At 33.4% G+C, this 18097-nt stretch overlaps 1 protein-coding gene across 1 annotated transcript in view; it reads right to left on the reverse strand.

Moving 5' to 3' along the window:
- The window catches only part of LOC125051242, a 73755-nt gene extending 70677 nt beyond the window's left edge, over nt 1–3078 (reverse strand). Inside the window, exon 1 of the mRNA XM_047651455.1 lies at nt 2942–3078. The gene's annotated coding sequence lies outside the window, so the exon portion shown is untranslated. The remainder of the gene's footprint in view (nt 1–2941) is intronic.
- Nucleotides 3079–18097: the final 15019 nt, after the last annotated feature.

Below are 18097 nucleotides of genomic sequence, written 5' to 3' on the forward strand. Positions count from 1 at the left end.
CTCCAAATGGAAATTTATCGAGATACGGTACCATTCACAATAACTCCATTTGGATGCATGGCGTCACTTCGAACTTTGCAATCGTACGGACGGAAATAAATAATACTATGTATAACAATACTTTACTGGTGGCAGCAGTTGTGTGTATTTTATTAAAAAGAAAAAGAAAACCTAAGAGAAGGTGGATGAAGGATTGGTTGAAACAAAGAAATATTTTTATTTATTTTATAATATAAATATATTTATTTAAAAATAGAAATACTTTTATATTTTTCTATTACTTCCAACACAAAGTCACGCGCGGACAAAGACATAATAAAAAGAAAATTATAACGCTTGACAAATACGCAGCACATGCACCACCATCGACATCAAAACATAAACTGAAACAAAAACCTCATAAAAATGGACGCCGTTTCGCCCATTCACGGACAATTCGGACTGCTTCCATATGGCGTGGCGCACGTTTCTGCCATTGACGGACGGCCACGGATAACGTCCATTTGGCCTGGACGCATGGATTTCAATCCTTTTGGAAATCCAGAGCTGGCTGACGTCCATCCAAATGGAATACTTTTTTACCATTCATGAGACGATTTTGGACGACGACTACTCCATTCGGATTAATGGACGTATCGTCAGTGGCCGCTTTTATATGATACAATTTAGTGTATTTATTAAAACTTGCAGATCAAATGGTGTTTGTAATAAAAAAAAGGGCGTGCGTATTAAGTACACATGTCAGAAGTGAAACTTCTTTCGCAAACTAATTTTTAAGTCTTGTTCATATTTATACAAATGTAAAAATTTCCGAGACTTAGAGGGAGGTAAAAAGGAAGATATGTTAGGAATTTAATATTTCATAAATTATCTTTACGAAATTTTAATTTTAATAATAGAATTTCTATAAGGGCCTTCTCACTCTCTCTCAATCGGTCTCAATCGCTCTCTCCCTTTTCTTCGACAAAATCGCTGCACATCTTCTTGACGTATCCGTAAAAAATTTACCCTCATGCGCCTAAAGAAATAACCGATTCACCGAATGTATTCCTGGCAAAACAATTTTTATGTCTGATTAGTAAACACAACTCTGACCACGCATCATTGATAATGACTTAGAAATGTGTCTTCATTTTCCCATTTACTTTACGAGATTTTAAAAAGTAATTTTTGAAACTACTTCCTACTTGAGACGGAGGGTCCCTTGTTGACAACTGTCATTTTCAAAGTAGCCTATACCAATAACTGAACAGTATTTGCTCTGTAATAAATGAATTAAAAAATGTCTCAATTGTGTTTATGTATAGCGTATGTCATACACAAAGCGCTTTGATCATGATATCATTTATTTTAAAGAAAAATACTTCAAGTTGCAAAGTTATAACTTCTTTCAAAAGAAGTGACTGATCTTGTTATGATGAGCTTTTGGACTTAAAAAGTATGACAAAAGAATATTTCGATGCCTTAATTTACACTAAAATCATTATTTGACGAAGATGTTCAGTATTTTAATTTTTTAATTTATTTATTAAAGTTTACCACATCATACATAGTACAAACTACGGTATATGTTACAAATTCTTTTATCTGAAATTTATGACAGTTAAGGTAAACACAAAAAAAAACAAAAAAATACCAGTATTTGATTACTATAGAAACAAAAACTATTCGTGTGCGATGATACATAAGGTGATTTCCTAATTGTATTATTATAATTAATATAAACGGATTACAATCAATAAATACTAAGTAGTTAAATAGACTAATTCAGTGTTTACTAAATTTACTAAAAAAATAAACTTAACGATAGATATTCTTTTACCTTATATTACGGCGAAAGGACTTTGCTTTTCTGATATTATTCCAACGTTAAAACCTTAAAAATAAAAATATCAAAAACAAATGACATATTGTCTTATGATACTTTTGTTGACCAGATCCCGAGATTAATGATTAATGAGATCACTTGACTGCAATCCTTGCAAACTTAAAATTTCACAAGTACGACGGCAAGCGGCCGGACGGGATGTCGTTGATCCCTATAAGATGGGACGAGCTGCGGTATGGGATGCTACTTAAGTGGATACGTTAGCCCCGTCTCACCTCTCTGGGATAAGCAAAGCCAGGGCGGCCGCAGAGAGGAGACGAGAGGACACGGAAAATAATACACGGCTCAAATATAAGAGTCTTTCCTCCAACTTCGATTATGTTCCCTTTGGAGACTCTTAGGCTGTGAGGTGCAAAGGCACAGAGCTAATTAAAGATTTAAGTTGGCTCCTGGTTGACAATACTGGTGACCTCAGAGCTGGTGATTTCCTCCCTCAACGAATAAGTATCGCAATACAGTGAGGAAATGATGCCAATCTTTTTAAATTGGTTTTAATTTGCTTTTAATTTATTTTTATTATTTTTATTATCACTATGTTAATTAATAATATTTTAATTACTGTATATTTTATTGTAATAATATGCATACACTTAAACTATTAGAAGCATATTCGCAGATTTATGTGACTTCATTAGAAATAATAAATAAATAAAATGATAATGAATCATTGTGTATTTTCTATCATAAATAATAAGAGGATTAATTTTTAAATAAAAATCACCCCTTTGTCTATAAGTATTTAAATTTTAATAAAAATGCACCTTTATTAAATAATGTTAAATCGAAATTAATGTATTTTATTAAGGTTTTTCGAGGGATTAAAAAACACATACCGTAATATACCAGTTAACAGAACTGACCTAAATTTATTAGGCAAATTTGTAAAGTATTTCGTAACTTAATTCATTTATTTGCATATTAAAAAATTGCATACATTTATGAATAGAGGGACTATTAAAATATTCGCGAGCTGTTTGTAATTTATGCATTCGTTAACTTTGTTTACAAATGCAACGTTTTATTTTTATTACTTAATAAAAAAATCTAACTTACCAAATATAAGGTCGCATCCGAACAGATACAAAAACACTTCACTGATTTCTTGTAACTAGCAAAATTTCTTTAAGCAGATGCTACGCGGCATCTACACTATCGCTACGCGGTCTGCTACGCGGGCAGTCGCGTCGAGATGTCGCGATGAACTAAGGCTCTCGGTACAGAGGCTGCGCTGCAACCACACAGGCATGATGTTACCACTTTACTCTTCAGATTTCCTTTACACACAGTAATTAAACGTCTTGAAACATTTAGTTTATATAATATCAAAGTTACTATTTAGCTTTGATTAGAGTATTCAAGTTAATACAAACTCCAAACTTCGATCGATATATTTGAGTTGTTATAAGTAGAAATTATACAAAGTAATATATATAGTCTTTTTCTGCCTCGTAATTAGCTCTGCTTATATATATTAATTATTGTGACTCTGTTAACCTTTTGATTGTATTTTAAATTTTTGTTTATACATATTTTTATTTATTATTATTGTTATTTTTTTCTTTAGACTTTATTTTATTTTGGTTATAGTAACGTGTTATATTTTTTTCTTTTTTTGTTAATAATTTTTGCATTTCTTGTACTCTACCCTCTGTAGGTGTTTCTTTTTCATTGTTCCACATTAGGGTTGCCTGGAAGAAATCGTTGGTTAGCGATAAGGCCGCCCGTTGCCTTATAACTTTTGTAACCTGCTTTTTTATTTTTTTTATGTGTATATTTGTGAATAAGGGTAATAAAGCAGAAACAAATAAATAAATATTCAACGTAACATTAATTTCTACAAAAAATTAATAATATAAGTGAAATAATTTAAACCTTTAAGGTTTAATAAAAGAGTTCATAATAACGTAAACATTACATTGCAATTTACACATTTTATTAAAACAATGACGGAGAGTGAAAAAATTCTGTTCGCACCTGGGCTTATAGTGGAATTTATTAGCATTCAAATGATTTATAACTAGCAAGCGGCAGCTGAATTTCTGATTCATCTTAAATTAAATTCTTTCTTTCCTTTGAGTGGATTTCATTAAAGGTAACGAAATGCCAGGAAGATGAAAAAGATAATCTGAGCATAGCTGCACGCTGAACTCGCGTCTCGCCCTCATCAACGTTTCCTGGGCTCTTTGATAATCTTCATTCATTTTATGTGGAGTTTACCCTTATTAAGTAATTTCTTTTCATTAAAATGTTATATTAATTATAGACGTAGACTTATTGCAATGACCTGCAATTCAACAAATACAGTTTACTACTTGTCTAATTACTTTTTTCATTGCAATTAACAGTTTTATATTTTTAACTAAATGATCATTTAAAATAAATAAATGCATCCTTAATTGAAACGCGACTCACGTCATTAATGAATGTAGAGTTATTATATAGTATTTTCAGTGAGTGATTAACTCCCGAGTCGCAAATTCTTAGAATATTAATTTTATTTGTTAAATTAATTACTTATTAACATATTATTAGCAACAATATTCATTCAAAATATACGATTATACACAGTTATTTATTGTAAAGTAAAATTTGAATAGGGAACCAGCTGTTAAACACTTATGAAGACGGATAATGCGTCATACTTGATGCCTATTAAGTTATCAAATAAATAATAATTGTTATAAATCAATTATTAATACTACGTATACTTTACACAGAGGTTTAGACTAACTATACACCTATACTATAATATTGTTACCTATTTACCATATAGAGTGTTCAAAGGAGTTGTTCGGACTAATACCTGCTGAGCTGAGTTTCATTATCGGACGTCAAGGCAGAATACAAAATACCATCGGTATCACCTCGACGTCCGTCGTTCCACAACTGAGCGTTTCTTAAGGCAGTTTTTGCCGCGCACCAGCACTATGTGGGAGCAGCTACGCACTGAAGTATTTTCGAACCAATTAGACTTACGGTCCTTCAAGAAAATAGCGTACCAATTCTTAAAAGGCCGGCATCGCACTTGCGAGCCTACTGGCAATCAGATGAGCCTCCTGCCCGTTTGCCTCCTATTACATAAAAATATATTTCGGTGGAGACCCGTAGAACAAACAATCTAAAACATTATTTAAATCACAAAAGAACATAACAACGTTTAAATAATACTTGATTTTCTGATAGGAATTATTTTTAGGTATTTAGTTGCGATTGTGCAGTGTTGGCCTAGTGGCTTCAGCGTGCGACTCTCATACCTGAGGTCGTAGGTTCGATCCCCGGCTGTGCACCAATGGACTTTCTATGTGCGCATTTAACATTTGCTCGAACGGTGAAGGAAAACATCGTGAGGAAACCGACATGTCTTAGACCCAAAAAGTCGACGGTGTGTGTCAGGCACTGGAGGCTGATCACCTACTTGCCTATTAGATTTAAAAATGATCATGAAACAGATTCAGAAATCTGAGGCCAAGGCCTAAAGAGGTTGTAGCACCACTGATTTTTTTCTATTAGTTGCGATTGTATCTATTGCTTATTGTTTTATATGGCTTAAACCATGTCCCATTTCCTGTAAAACTTTCCAAATATTACGCTTTAAAAGATATTTAAAAATTTTATGGAGAGATAATGATACAACCGCTGTGGATATTACCCGTGCTTTACTAAAAAGCTGTTCGCTGGAGTTAAAATATTTAACGAGTAAAAGTACAAAGAGAATTCGTTGTTTAGCACTATATTTGAGATGAAGTGCATTAAATGCTCAGCGGAATAAAACGCTCTAAAGTTTTGTATGACAAGAAACTGTGGGTACCAGGCGTAATTGATACGAGTGGTTAGTGGTAGATTGTAGAGTTTCCCTTAGAAGAGTGGGACGGTGGGACCATACAAAAGATTGTCGTAGGTCTAGAAAAATAAATAAAAGAACTATCCGTGGTCACTTAAAATGCCAATCAGGTTGCTCGCTTTAGGAGATGGTAAACTATTTTCTCAAACTTCATAAATAGTGAGTTAGTAGATAAACTGAAATTAAGTTAAGTAATGGCACGGCTGATAAATAATGATGGTGACTAGAAACTGCAAGTATACAACAAATAGACATAGACATAACAGTTATTACTAACGAAACACACACACAGAAACACACGAAATAGTAATAGTAATCAAAAAAAGAAAGAAAAATATCATTTTTTTTAAGGATTTAGGACCATTTTAAGTGTGTAATGTGTGTGGATTGTGGTTGTAACTGGCCGTGGCTCAGCGATTTGCTATGGAGCAGACGTGTACCACAGCGTTAGTTTGCGCCTCAGACGCAAAAAAAAATGTAATAATAATAATAGTAGAAAAAATAAAATCAGTGTATAATAGTTATACATAGATTTTTCATGTAGAATTGAAAAGCCAGATAGCTTGTCTAATTGAATGCTACATTATCTAACTGTGATGTGAATAATCCCTGTTTCGAGGGCCACCGAAATGGTTATTCAAAAATTTTTGATTTTACTAATACTGTAATACAAAGGCAGACGTCATGGTCCCTGAATCCTTGTGCACCAGACCCCATCCCAACAGACCAATTAATTAATTTTCTACATTTATGTTAAAATCCAAATATTGTATAAATTTTGGCCAAAACCAAACGTACTTTAAAAAATGGTATCAAAATTTTTATGATCATTGTATTATAGCGGTCATTGAATTAACAAACAAATTCTATCAAAGAAAAAAATATTTCTATGTCATTTTACAAACTTTTCAACCCACTTGATACATGTTTTTATTTTTTTTACCACCGTAAGTATTGTTATAATCTTTACATACGTAAAGTTCCTTTTTATAACAAGTTTTCATTACTGATTCGAACTTTGTTAATAATCGATATATTTAACAAAGTTTCTATTAAAAAAAAAGGGTGCGTGTACTTATGTACGCACGTAAGAAGTTATACTTCTTTGGCATTATTAAAAATAGTTTGGCTTTGTTCCCACCTCCAGTTTTTGATGTTTCACAGCTATAAGATGACAACTCTTTTTTTGTATTCAATTTAGTGCACTTACACTGATTCATCAATTGTTTTTTGTCTCTTGTCCTTATATTTGCTAGATTAAATCTGAAAAATTACATGTTTTGATTAAACAATGTGGTCATTTTTTTAATCAAAACATTACTCGATAATAATAATACATACGGATAGTTAACCTCAATTGTATTGAAGCACTTAGGGAGGTTGATGAGCACAGTTTTTTCCCAAATATTAATTAGTATTGGTTTAAATATTCAATTTAAATCACTTCTGATTATAATTCAAAAAGCATTTCTAAATTTCTTTGAAAAAATAATTAAAACTCCTTTATTTGTTTAAAAGGTAAATGACAAATGTCATTATGGTCATTCAAAATTCTTGGCATACGAACTTCACGCATATTCTATTTCTTTTTACTTGTAGATAGTCTTATTCCTATCTCGCTCGCGCACGCTATAATCACACTCCTAATTTTGTGTCACAGGTGCGCGCGAAATTTTTCATAACGCGCCTAAAGAAGTATAACTTCAAAAAACAACGCTACAAGCTTTTTAGATCTGGGCCTCAGATTTCTGTTTCATGATCATTTGGCAATGTAATAGGCAAGTAGGTGATCAGCCACTTGTACGTGACACATGCTATCGACTTTTTGGGTCTAAGGCAAGCCGGTTTCCTCACGATGTTTTTCTTCACCGTTCGAGAGTTAGATGCGCTCAAAGACAGAGTCCATTGGTGCACCCGGGCTCGAACCTACCACCTCACGGATGAGAATCGCAAATTTCATACATCATCATAAAGTCACTAGGCCCTGCTTGCAACAACAAAAAATTCGATTTATTATTTAGAAATATAAAGTTTTTCATTAACATTTTGCATAAAAGTCTCGTTAATAAAATAATCACTGTACCCATACCATACCTCGCTGAACTTTGAGTTTTATTAACGCTTCAGGCAAAATTCTGGATACCCGGGCAGAAAATATATGCATTTCAGTTTCGAATACCCAGTTTTAATGAGCATCGAATTCTGCAAACAGAAACAATACGATATGTAGGCGCGAGCGGTTGCGCTATTGTTGGTACTGTGATTATAAAAACTAGGCATGTATCTCCTATTGGTCAAATCGTCATTGTTCTTTAATGATGGCAGAGAATAGTCACAATTAATACTTCATTAAACAATGGTATTATATTTGACGTATCATGCATAATTGCTAATTATTATGACAGTGAATTTATTAATTAATAACACATAGTAAGGAATAATTTGTTTCGCTACTGCTTCTATGTATTTTGTATCTAACATGTAATTTTGTTGCTTGTATATAATTTGGCATTATATAAATCACAAACAAATAAAACCGTAAATTATAAAACATCAAATATACGAATTTCGTAAATTTTTGTTCGCTTTTAAAATGCTGATATTTAATAGGACTATAAAGTTGTTTGCTATTTAGATAATTAAGCAACAGATCATATTTTTTTATAGAACAGGGGGCAAACGGGCAGGTGGCTCACCTGATGTTAAGTGATACCGCTGCCCATGGACAGTCTCAAGGCTCTTTTGCAATTATTGTATTTGTTGTTTCTGGTTAGTTTGGACTTATTTATAAGTAACTTAATCATTCAATAAATTATTTGCAAAAGAATATCAATTATTATACACTATATCTAAAGAACCAGGCAAAATTAATGAACAAGCAAATCGTATTTTTTATTCATTCGAGTCAACAAATAACATTACGAATTTTTTACCAAGAAATTGATAAAGTCGGAGACAAACCCGTAGTTTTCAATAATAAGCAATTTCGAACACGAATACGCCCTTCAATTACAAAGGCTGATACGGGGCCGGGTTTGCATTATAAGTGGTCCCTTTTATGAATTTCAGGGGTCAGCGAAGCAGCGCCGAATGGTGTAGGAAGCTCTGCACTCCGGAAATAATGACTTCCTGTCTGTAATTGGAATGGGCTGCTGCACATGGTTACCCCTGCGCCAGTATTTACAGGTTTTCCTGTTTTCATATCAGCAAACATTTGGCAATTTCCAACGTTGATTACTAGAACTATTTGATATATACGTAAGAGGTTTGAAGTAAAAAATACATAGAAAAATAATAACAGCAATAATATTAGTTTAGTAAATTTAGAGTGAAACAATGTTGAATTGCTATTTTAAAATTTGTTGTGACTGAACTTAAAAAAATGTCTCACAAGTGATACCGCCGCCTATGGACACTCACATTGCCAGAAGGCTCGCAAGTGCGTTGCCGGCCTTCAGTTAGGATAATAAAATTGTGTTGTGCTAGTAAGATATAAAATATAAGTTAAAAAAGGGGCTTAATATATTATTTAAAAATAAATCAGTGGCGCTAAAACCTTTTTAGGTCTAGGCCTCAGATTTTTCTGTCTGTTTCATGATCATCTGTAAATGTAATAGGCATTGTCATAGTAAATTGAAGTCGACCTTAGATCGTAAATTTTCTTAAGTGCCTGTTTTTTTGCAAAAGTATTTAAATATGCATTAAGTAGAGAAGGGAGGGAGATGTTCGAACACTGCCAATTTCTTAAGGCTAGCTTTCAAATTTCGTGATAAATCGTCAATCAAGCGAAATGATCCATCGTTTCTTTTTTGTTTCATATTCTTAACATCCTAGTTCTATGCAAAATCGAAAGTACGAGCTAAAATTATACAAAATATGACTCTGCAACAGTACACTGTTACTTTAATGCAATTTGTCAGTGGAGAATAAACTGATTTTGTTGCGAACTGAAATTGGGAAATACTCGAACGTCGTCCAAGTTCGAAGAGAGACTTGAGAAATGCTTCTTTAAATGATAGTTTAGCTGTGGATAAAAAGTTTTAAGGAGATTTTATGTGGACTGTATAAAATACAAGTAAGGAATTCTGATTAAATAAAGTATTTTAGTGACTAGGCTTTGGTATTGGGAAACCCACCTATACCCCGATAAATGTATACTTAATAAGCCTATAGGAGACTATTATCGAAATCTGTGTAAAATTTTATCATATTTTTAGTCCTACTACCTATCTACGGTGTAAGTTATGTCGTTTATGTCATCTATTTATGTACGAAACTATAGTTGCAAACATTTCAAAATATAGAAACATTAAAAATATTACTTTTCATGTATATAAACGGGGCAAACGAGCCTACGAGACGCCCATAAAGGGCAGCCCATGGGCACCTATTTAAGAGGATACGTTGCCGGCCTTTGAGGGAGGAGTACTCTCTAACTTTGAATAGTTGGTGGTCGTATCTCTAAGGGAAGACCCCCACCGGGAGTAAATTTATTAGTCTACAATAACTATTTGATTTAAAATTTAATATATCTAATGATACAAAATTTCTTGTATATAAATAATATGAAATGTTAGCTTTTCAGATATACAAGCAAATTTTACTTCATAATATACGAGTTATTTTACTGCCGAACAATGTAAAAAGTAAGTTGAATATTGATCTATAATAAAGGTGATAAAACCATCATTAAATCTTGGCAATCTGGAGTTTACCCTGATACCGTAAAATACTTTAGCATTATAAACTTTGTTTTATGCCAAAGCTTCTTATTGTGATTATAGATTTTTATCGCGTGAATATTCGCTGTTTATATCATTACCCAAACAACTTAACATTTTTAACTTAAATCGTCTATTTTATTACATATATTTTATTAATTTGATCCCTATTTTCTATCCTTACAACATTAACACTAATTCGATAAAATAAATCAGTGGCGCTACAATCTCTTTAGGTCTTGACCTCAGATTTCTGAATCTGGTTTATGATAATTTTTAAATCTAATAAGCAAGTAGGTAATCGGCCTCCAGTGCCTGACACACGCCGTCGACTTTTTGGGTCTAAAACATGTCGGTTTCCTCACGATGTTTTCTTGCACAGTTCGAGCAAATGTTAAATGCGCACATATAAAAAAAGTCCATTGGTGTATAGCCGGGGATCGAACCTACGACCTCAGGTATGAGAGTCGCACGCTGAAGCTACTCTGCCAATACTAATTCGATAGAAAAGAAAAAAAAATAAACAAAATCTTATTATAAAACAAATAATGGACAATGCAACTCTTGTGAATTCCGTTAATGTTAAAATCAAATATTGATCGATTTATGTTTTAATAAAAACACATGCAAAATTGCTTGCCCAGTACCGAAAACTTCCTATCATAAAAAGAAATATGTAAAACATACATCACAGAAAGTTTACACCTATAAACAAAAATAATGTATAACATAATCCACAAATTAAGTCCACATTTGCAATTTCCCTTATAATTAATGTATTCGCCGGTTCTTCGAGGAATAGACGTAATGTGCACGGGCAATCAACAATTATTCACGAATATAAACGTCATGTCATACAGGAATTAACTCTGTTAGCTCGTAAACATGTTCCGACGTTGATTTATTGCATTAATTCCACAATTCCAAGGCATAATCGTTAAACACTTGTATTAATAAATACGAATGCGACAGTATGGTGAACGGAAACTTGTAAATTATTATATTCAAAGTAATATTTTTACTAGAATAAAGTATGTTCAAATATATAAGGTATTTATTAGTAACAACAAATATACAATATTTATAATTTTCTTAACCTACATAGTCATAATAAAAATGGCAGTATTTTCTCGCTGTATTGCGATACTTATTGGTTGAGCGAGGAAAGCACCAGCTCTGGTGTGACCGGTACTATCTACCAGGCGCCAACTTAAATCTAGTAAAAATAATAATTATAACTTTTTTTTTTTTCAATATAATATGTGAAACAGCGGTCTTAGTACAAAGAACACTTTCACTTTTGATGATTTTGAATTAATAAATATAATTCAAAATTAAACTTAATTGTAAAATACAAGTACAAATTGCAATAAAATTATAGAAAATGTTTACCGGTAAAATCGTCTAAATTGTTTCTTAAATGAAATCCTAGCTAATTCAAACCTGCACGGCTGGAGGCAGGGCATTCCACGATTGAATGGCAGTGACAGCAAAAGAGGAATTAAAAAAGCTGGATCGATGCGAGGGGAACACGAAAAACCTGTTATTAGAGGAACGAAGGTATATTAATTAGCGAACTGTGGAATCGACTCCCGATGGGCTCTTCCCTGGGAGATACGAGAACTATTCAAAATTAGAGTGTACTCCTCCCTCAAAGGCCGGCAACGCACCCACTAAAATGCGTGTCTATGGGCTGCGATGGCTGCCCTTTTTGGGAACCCCGTAGGCTCGTTTGCCCCTCTAATATATTAATTAAAAAAAAGAAGGTTGGGTACTTTAATGGAAATATTTTAAAATACGGTCCCTTTTAGTTGTAAGATATTTTAAACCTTCTTTACACTTACTTTACGTTTGATAATACAAAAGGCATAAACATCATTATTCATACAGCTAACACAACATGGCCAACAAAAGAGAAAGCCGATATCCTAGCCTTTCTTATTGGGTCCAATTTGACACTTGATGCCCAAGGGAATATACCGACGTTAATGCAGTGTGATACTTTAATTCCGTAAGTCATATTTCAACTAAGTGCTCTCCGCAGTCCTTCTTTCCCTAGATATACACAACGGGCTAGATGGTATTCCTCCAATTGTGCAGCGCACGTGAGCTCCAGAGATGGCTCGGGTTCTAACGCATCTTTTCCGGCACTCTTACTCTCGCTAAAATAGAAAGGTCGGCCACACAACCGCTAGCCCCCGGCGTTGCAGGTTGTTGCTTACTGTACCATAAAAAATATACTTATAAACGTCAATTTTAAAAATGCTTTTAAATGTATATTTACTGCCAATTAAAAGGACTAGAACGGACAGGAATACTAATAAACTCTCCGCAACTTTATAATCTTCAGGTTTTTGTTTTACAAAATCTTTGTAAGGAGTATGCATTACACCATGTTCCACATGACGTATTAAAGTAATTAATAACAAGCTAAATACCTCTATCAGAAGCGAGCAGTGTAATGTAAAATACATAATCTATCTTATATATATAAAAAGAAAATGGTGTTCGTTTGAGGCTCTTTCACGCTTAAACCACTAACCACGCTTTTTCCTAGATGGTTTATGGCTATTTATTTTTTTAATTCCAACGTTCCTTCATTTTTTTATTTCTGTTTTACTTTTATGAAAATTTTTCCCGCTAATAAAAACAAAAGAGGCTTCCTAGAACCGCAAAACGTCAACATCTGTTAAAAACTCGATTTTCGAAATATTTCAATTTTCTTAGCGGGAAGTTAAAAAGAAGAATAATAAAAATATGAAAAAAAATAAAATAATGAAACATAAAATTTATTTTAATTCGTCCAGCAAAGCGGGCGCGAAACGGCTAGTTATGTAATAAATGGCATACATCATACACAAAAGTCAACTTTAAAGACACTTGACTAGACACAACGTCACTTGGCACGGGCTTCATTAAGAGGTTCCTACTGTCGCACACTGTACTTTACATGACACCTTAATATTGTAAACAGATAATAGCGACTAGCGGACCCGACAGATATTGTCTTGCACGATATTTCAAGCGATTAGGATATTAATCAAAGGATGAAAGTACCGACTACAGCGTCACGCGGCCCGGGGCTGATTTGTGAATCTAAACCATCCAGGGCGCCACCCAAACGCATACAAAAAAATTCATTCAAATCGGTCAGTAGAATTGTATATAAAAAGATTGTAAAGAATGTCGGTTCACAGAAAATTGTAACCAATTTATGTTCCACCACCACATAATTGAAATAAAATAAAAATGTGTTCACTATTAAGTAAAAATAACACGTGCTTGTGAGATATATCCGATCTTATATAGTAGTCAGCAAATTTCATAAATGGAAAGCGAAATAAAAAGCTGTCGGTAAGAAATGCTATTTATCACTGTCATTCGTACTGAGCCAAGAAGTGATTTCCAATACGTTCACAGAGGAATGCTAAACGATTTATAATGCTACGTGACCAATTGTGCTAGTCAATTAAAATTTGTATTTGAGTCATTTGCCTAGAATAAGAATTAAGTTTACGTTGTGATTTTTGTAGGGGAACCGTTTGGATGAATTTATTTATGTATTTTGTTATTATTATTAATTATTCAATAATTTAGGTAAATGTGTGTTTTAAATTAAGATACGATAGATAAAGAGAAATTATGTCACGATTTTAGTGATATTTTGCTCAATTGTAAACGAGTCTAATTTATAATCATCAGTTACGAGTAGTCGGTATACCGACAAACCGAAATGTACTAATAAAAACAACGAATTTCCAATTTTGTTTTTTTTTATTTAAAACACACCTCGAATATGGTCGAAGAAAAGCTTTCCGTGTCGTTATATTTTTTTTAATGTAATTGGAGGCAAATGGGCAGGAGGCTCACCTGATAGTGATAACCGCTGCCCATGGACACTTACATTGCTAGAAGACTCGCAAGTGCGTTGCCGGCCTTTTAACATGGTACGCTCTAAATATTATTATATAATTTAGTGAATTAAAATACGTAATCAAAAATGAATTTGGTCAAGTCAAAAAGCCTGGAGAATAATCCTCTCATTAACTATTTATAAGCTACAAGAAAAACAAAGAACGCATTAAATGAAATTGCCTCGACAATTTCCGTACAAAACAAAATTGCCACAAACGTGCCATTTTGCAATTATTAAAATTCATAATATCCTAGTAACGTTAATATTTCTAAGAACGAAACAATCAGTAAAACAGAGAAGATAAAAGCATTGTCGCCTCGAAACGTTCGCGTTTTGCCAAGGGTTCGTCGTAAAACTTTATTAGGCGCATTAAGGTCGTGGTTGAATCCTGTTTATGTAATCGCCTTCGGGGACCTTTAACAGGAAAAATATTAAGTGAAAAAATAGGCAACGTCATCCTAAATTGCCTTATAAAAGGCTCATTGATTTATTTATTACTTAATTTATGAACTCTTGCGCCAAGCGCCAAAACATAAGTGTTGAAGCGCTGCAATGTGATTCGACAAACGGAACCATGTATCGTGGCGCGACCAGACAAGTTGCTGCCATAAGCTTGAGAAATACGCCATTCTTACATCTTTTGTTTCCATAAAAAATATCTGTTATAAATAAATCAGTGATGCTACAACCTCTTTAGGTCTTGCCCACAGATTTCTGAATCTGTTTCATGATCATTTTTAAATCTAATAGGTGATCAGCCTCCAGTGCCTGACACACGCCGTCGACTTTTTGGATCTAAGACATGTCGTTTTCACGATGTTTTCCTTCACCGTTCGAGCAAATGTTAAATGCGCACATAGAAAGAAAGTCCATTGGTGCACAGCCGGGTATCGTATCACGACCTCAGGTATGAGAGTCGCACGCTGAAGCCACTAGGCCAACACTGCTGTGTACTCGTATATCTGTTATAAATACATATTAATATATTAAACTGAATACAGTATACTTTATTTATTATATGGTATATCCTTACGATATGACGACAATATTTTTGGTTATAAAAGCATTTATTATACATTTAATTTTTTATATAAATCTTGCCGTTATCTATATGTTTTTAGTGTGCAGGCATTTTAATTATTTTACAAGATATTTTTGAAGGTATTTGTACCGCTTATGATAATTGCCCGCTTTGGGTTCAAGTTTTTATTTGTACCTTCTGTTATTGCAGAGGCCTTTTCATTATTTAATAAATGTTAGGAATGCTTTTATATCCTATAAATATTGTATAATTTCTAGCAACTTCCAAACGACAAATTGGTAAACATTTTATCTTGATAACGCTTGCCCGCATGTACGCTGACAACACAACGTGATGTAAAAATAGATTTACCCCTACCCAGATATATTTTCAAACAATTGAGAGATATTTATGGTATGTATGTTCTTAAAGTGTGTATAAATTTTTTATGAAACACCTGATTGATATGGGCATAAAAATATTTATTTAGAGTAGAATTATTAAAACTAAAGAGTATATATCAATAAAATATTTTTTTCCGTATCGAACATCCGATTACAGGATGGGCTTTCTATTATCACTTTCTTAGGCTCTTTTAGTATGCTTTATAATTAAAAGTCTTTTCTGTTAACATATTAATTATAAGCATTATGTTAGTGCTCGACGTCCGCACTTACCGAGGCCAGACAGTGGTTATAACTTGTTCTTTTTATTCTGTTTTTTTGTTATGTGTTGCCTTGTTTGCGCGGCTTAATTCAATAGGTGAAACAATAATTTACCGTAAACGAGATTTAAGATTTCCGTTTTGTTCACTTTTCGTTAGCGATTCTCGGACTTTATACATGTGCACAGGAGTTAATCAAAGATTTAGTAGCGCCTGGTCGACAATTCTGATAAATTGTGACCTCAGATCTGGTGATTTTTTTGTTTTAGTGATTTGCTTTTTTATATGGTCACGAGGTAAGTAAATAAGATCTGTTGTGTATTAGTTTTATGCACAATTAAAGTTGTTGTTCCCTTAACAAATATTATTTTAAATATTTATTCTAAGTTGACATTACATTGAGTGAAATCGTTATTCCTCGATGTATTTTTTGTTATAGAACGGGCAGGAGATTCACCTGATGTTAAGTTATTACTTAACGCCGCCCATGGATACTTGCTTTCTTGCTCTGGCATTGAGAGTGTCTATGTCCAAAGGCCGGCAACGCAATCGCGAGCCCAGAGGGCTTTTAAGAATTGGTCCGATCTTTTCTTGAAGGACCCTTAGACGAATTGGTTCGGAAATACTTCAGTGGGCAGCTGGTTCCATATAGTGGTGGTGCGCGGTAAAAACCGCCTTAAAAAACGTTCAGTTTGGGACGTTGGACGTCGAGATGATACAGGTGGAATTTTGTATTCCGACGTGTGTTGAAGAAACTCAGCTGCAGGTATTAATCCGAACAACTCCTCCTTTCTTAAATCATGACAAAATATTCCGCCAAATTGCAATTAATTGGTTGCTTGTGAAACGGAAACATCTAAAGTTCTTATTCCTAGTCAACATCTAAATTATACACATCTCCAACTAATCACAAGTTGTCGTCGCACTTAATGTCAGACGTAAATTTCCAATTAACTGAGAGTTAGGAATTGTATGGTATATATTATTGAATGAATGTCTTACTAAGACGCGTAGATTAATAATACATATAGGATATATGTTTTATATAAGCATATAAAACACAATTATTGTAAATGTTCAAAAACTTCAAAATACATTAAAAACTATTTTAATTATTGGTACTCAACAGTATCCTCCAAGATAACTTCAATTTCTAAAAGGCAGGCACGCCCGTTTGCTCTTTTCAAAGCGTAGCTTTGTCTTCCAGTTGACTAGCAATATAATGTTTTAAAAATTCTGTAAAGAAAAAATAATTAATAAAACAAATGCAGTACAGGGGATATCTAAAGGGTTGAAGCGTCACTGTATTATTATGTTGAAATAACAAGCAATGGGATACGTAACAGTTTTGGTCTAGTGGCTTCAGCATGCGACTCTCATACCTGAGGTCGTAGGTTCGATCCCCGGCTGTGCGTAAATGGATTTTCTTTCTATGTGCGCACCATTTGCTCGGACGGTGAAGGAAAACATCGCGAGGAAACCGACATGTCTTAGACCCAAAAAGTCGGAGGCTGATCCTACTTGCCTAATAGATTTAAAAATGATCATGAAACAGATTCAGAAATTTGAGGCCAAGACTTAAAGAGGTTGTAGCGCCATTGATTTATTTTTTTTATTTTATACGTTACAGTTTACAGCCCATTTTTCCATACAAAATGTATTTCTATTCGTATATTTGTTGAAAGTGTTTCAGTGCGTCCTGAAAATGTGCTAACTTTGATCAGTAAGAAAGTTTTAATTGCCACTGAGCAGTAATTCCGTGGGCTCCGCAATTCATTGCCAAGCATTTTATTGCGGGCCGTAATACATACCGATTACATGTTTCTCATTTAGTTAAAACATTTCATTTCAGTAATCTTATTATAATAGATAAACGTAGATAGATAAACTTGTTTAGCTAATGGTACAAAAACGATTGAAACTGTATCATTTTAATTATTATATATATAATAGTATCAATCGCTTATACTGGGAATAAATAAGGCGCAACTGCGTTTCTCTGTGAATACAAAAGAAACAACATTTAAAGCCTATATTCTAGGTTTT

This window comes from Pieris napi, chromosome 7 (assembly GCF_905475465.1).
Source record: "Pieris napi chromosome 7, ilPieNapi1.2, whole genome shotgun sequence".
Taxonomy (NCBI): Eukaryota; Metazoa; Arthropoda; class Insecta; order Lepidoptera; family Pieridae; genus Pieris; species Pieris napi.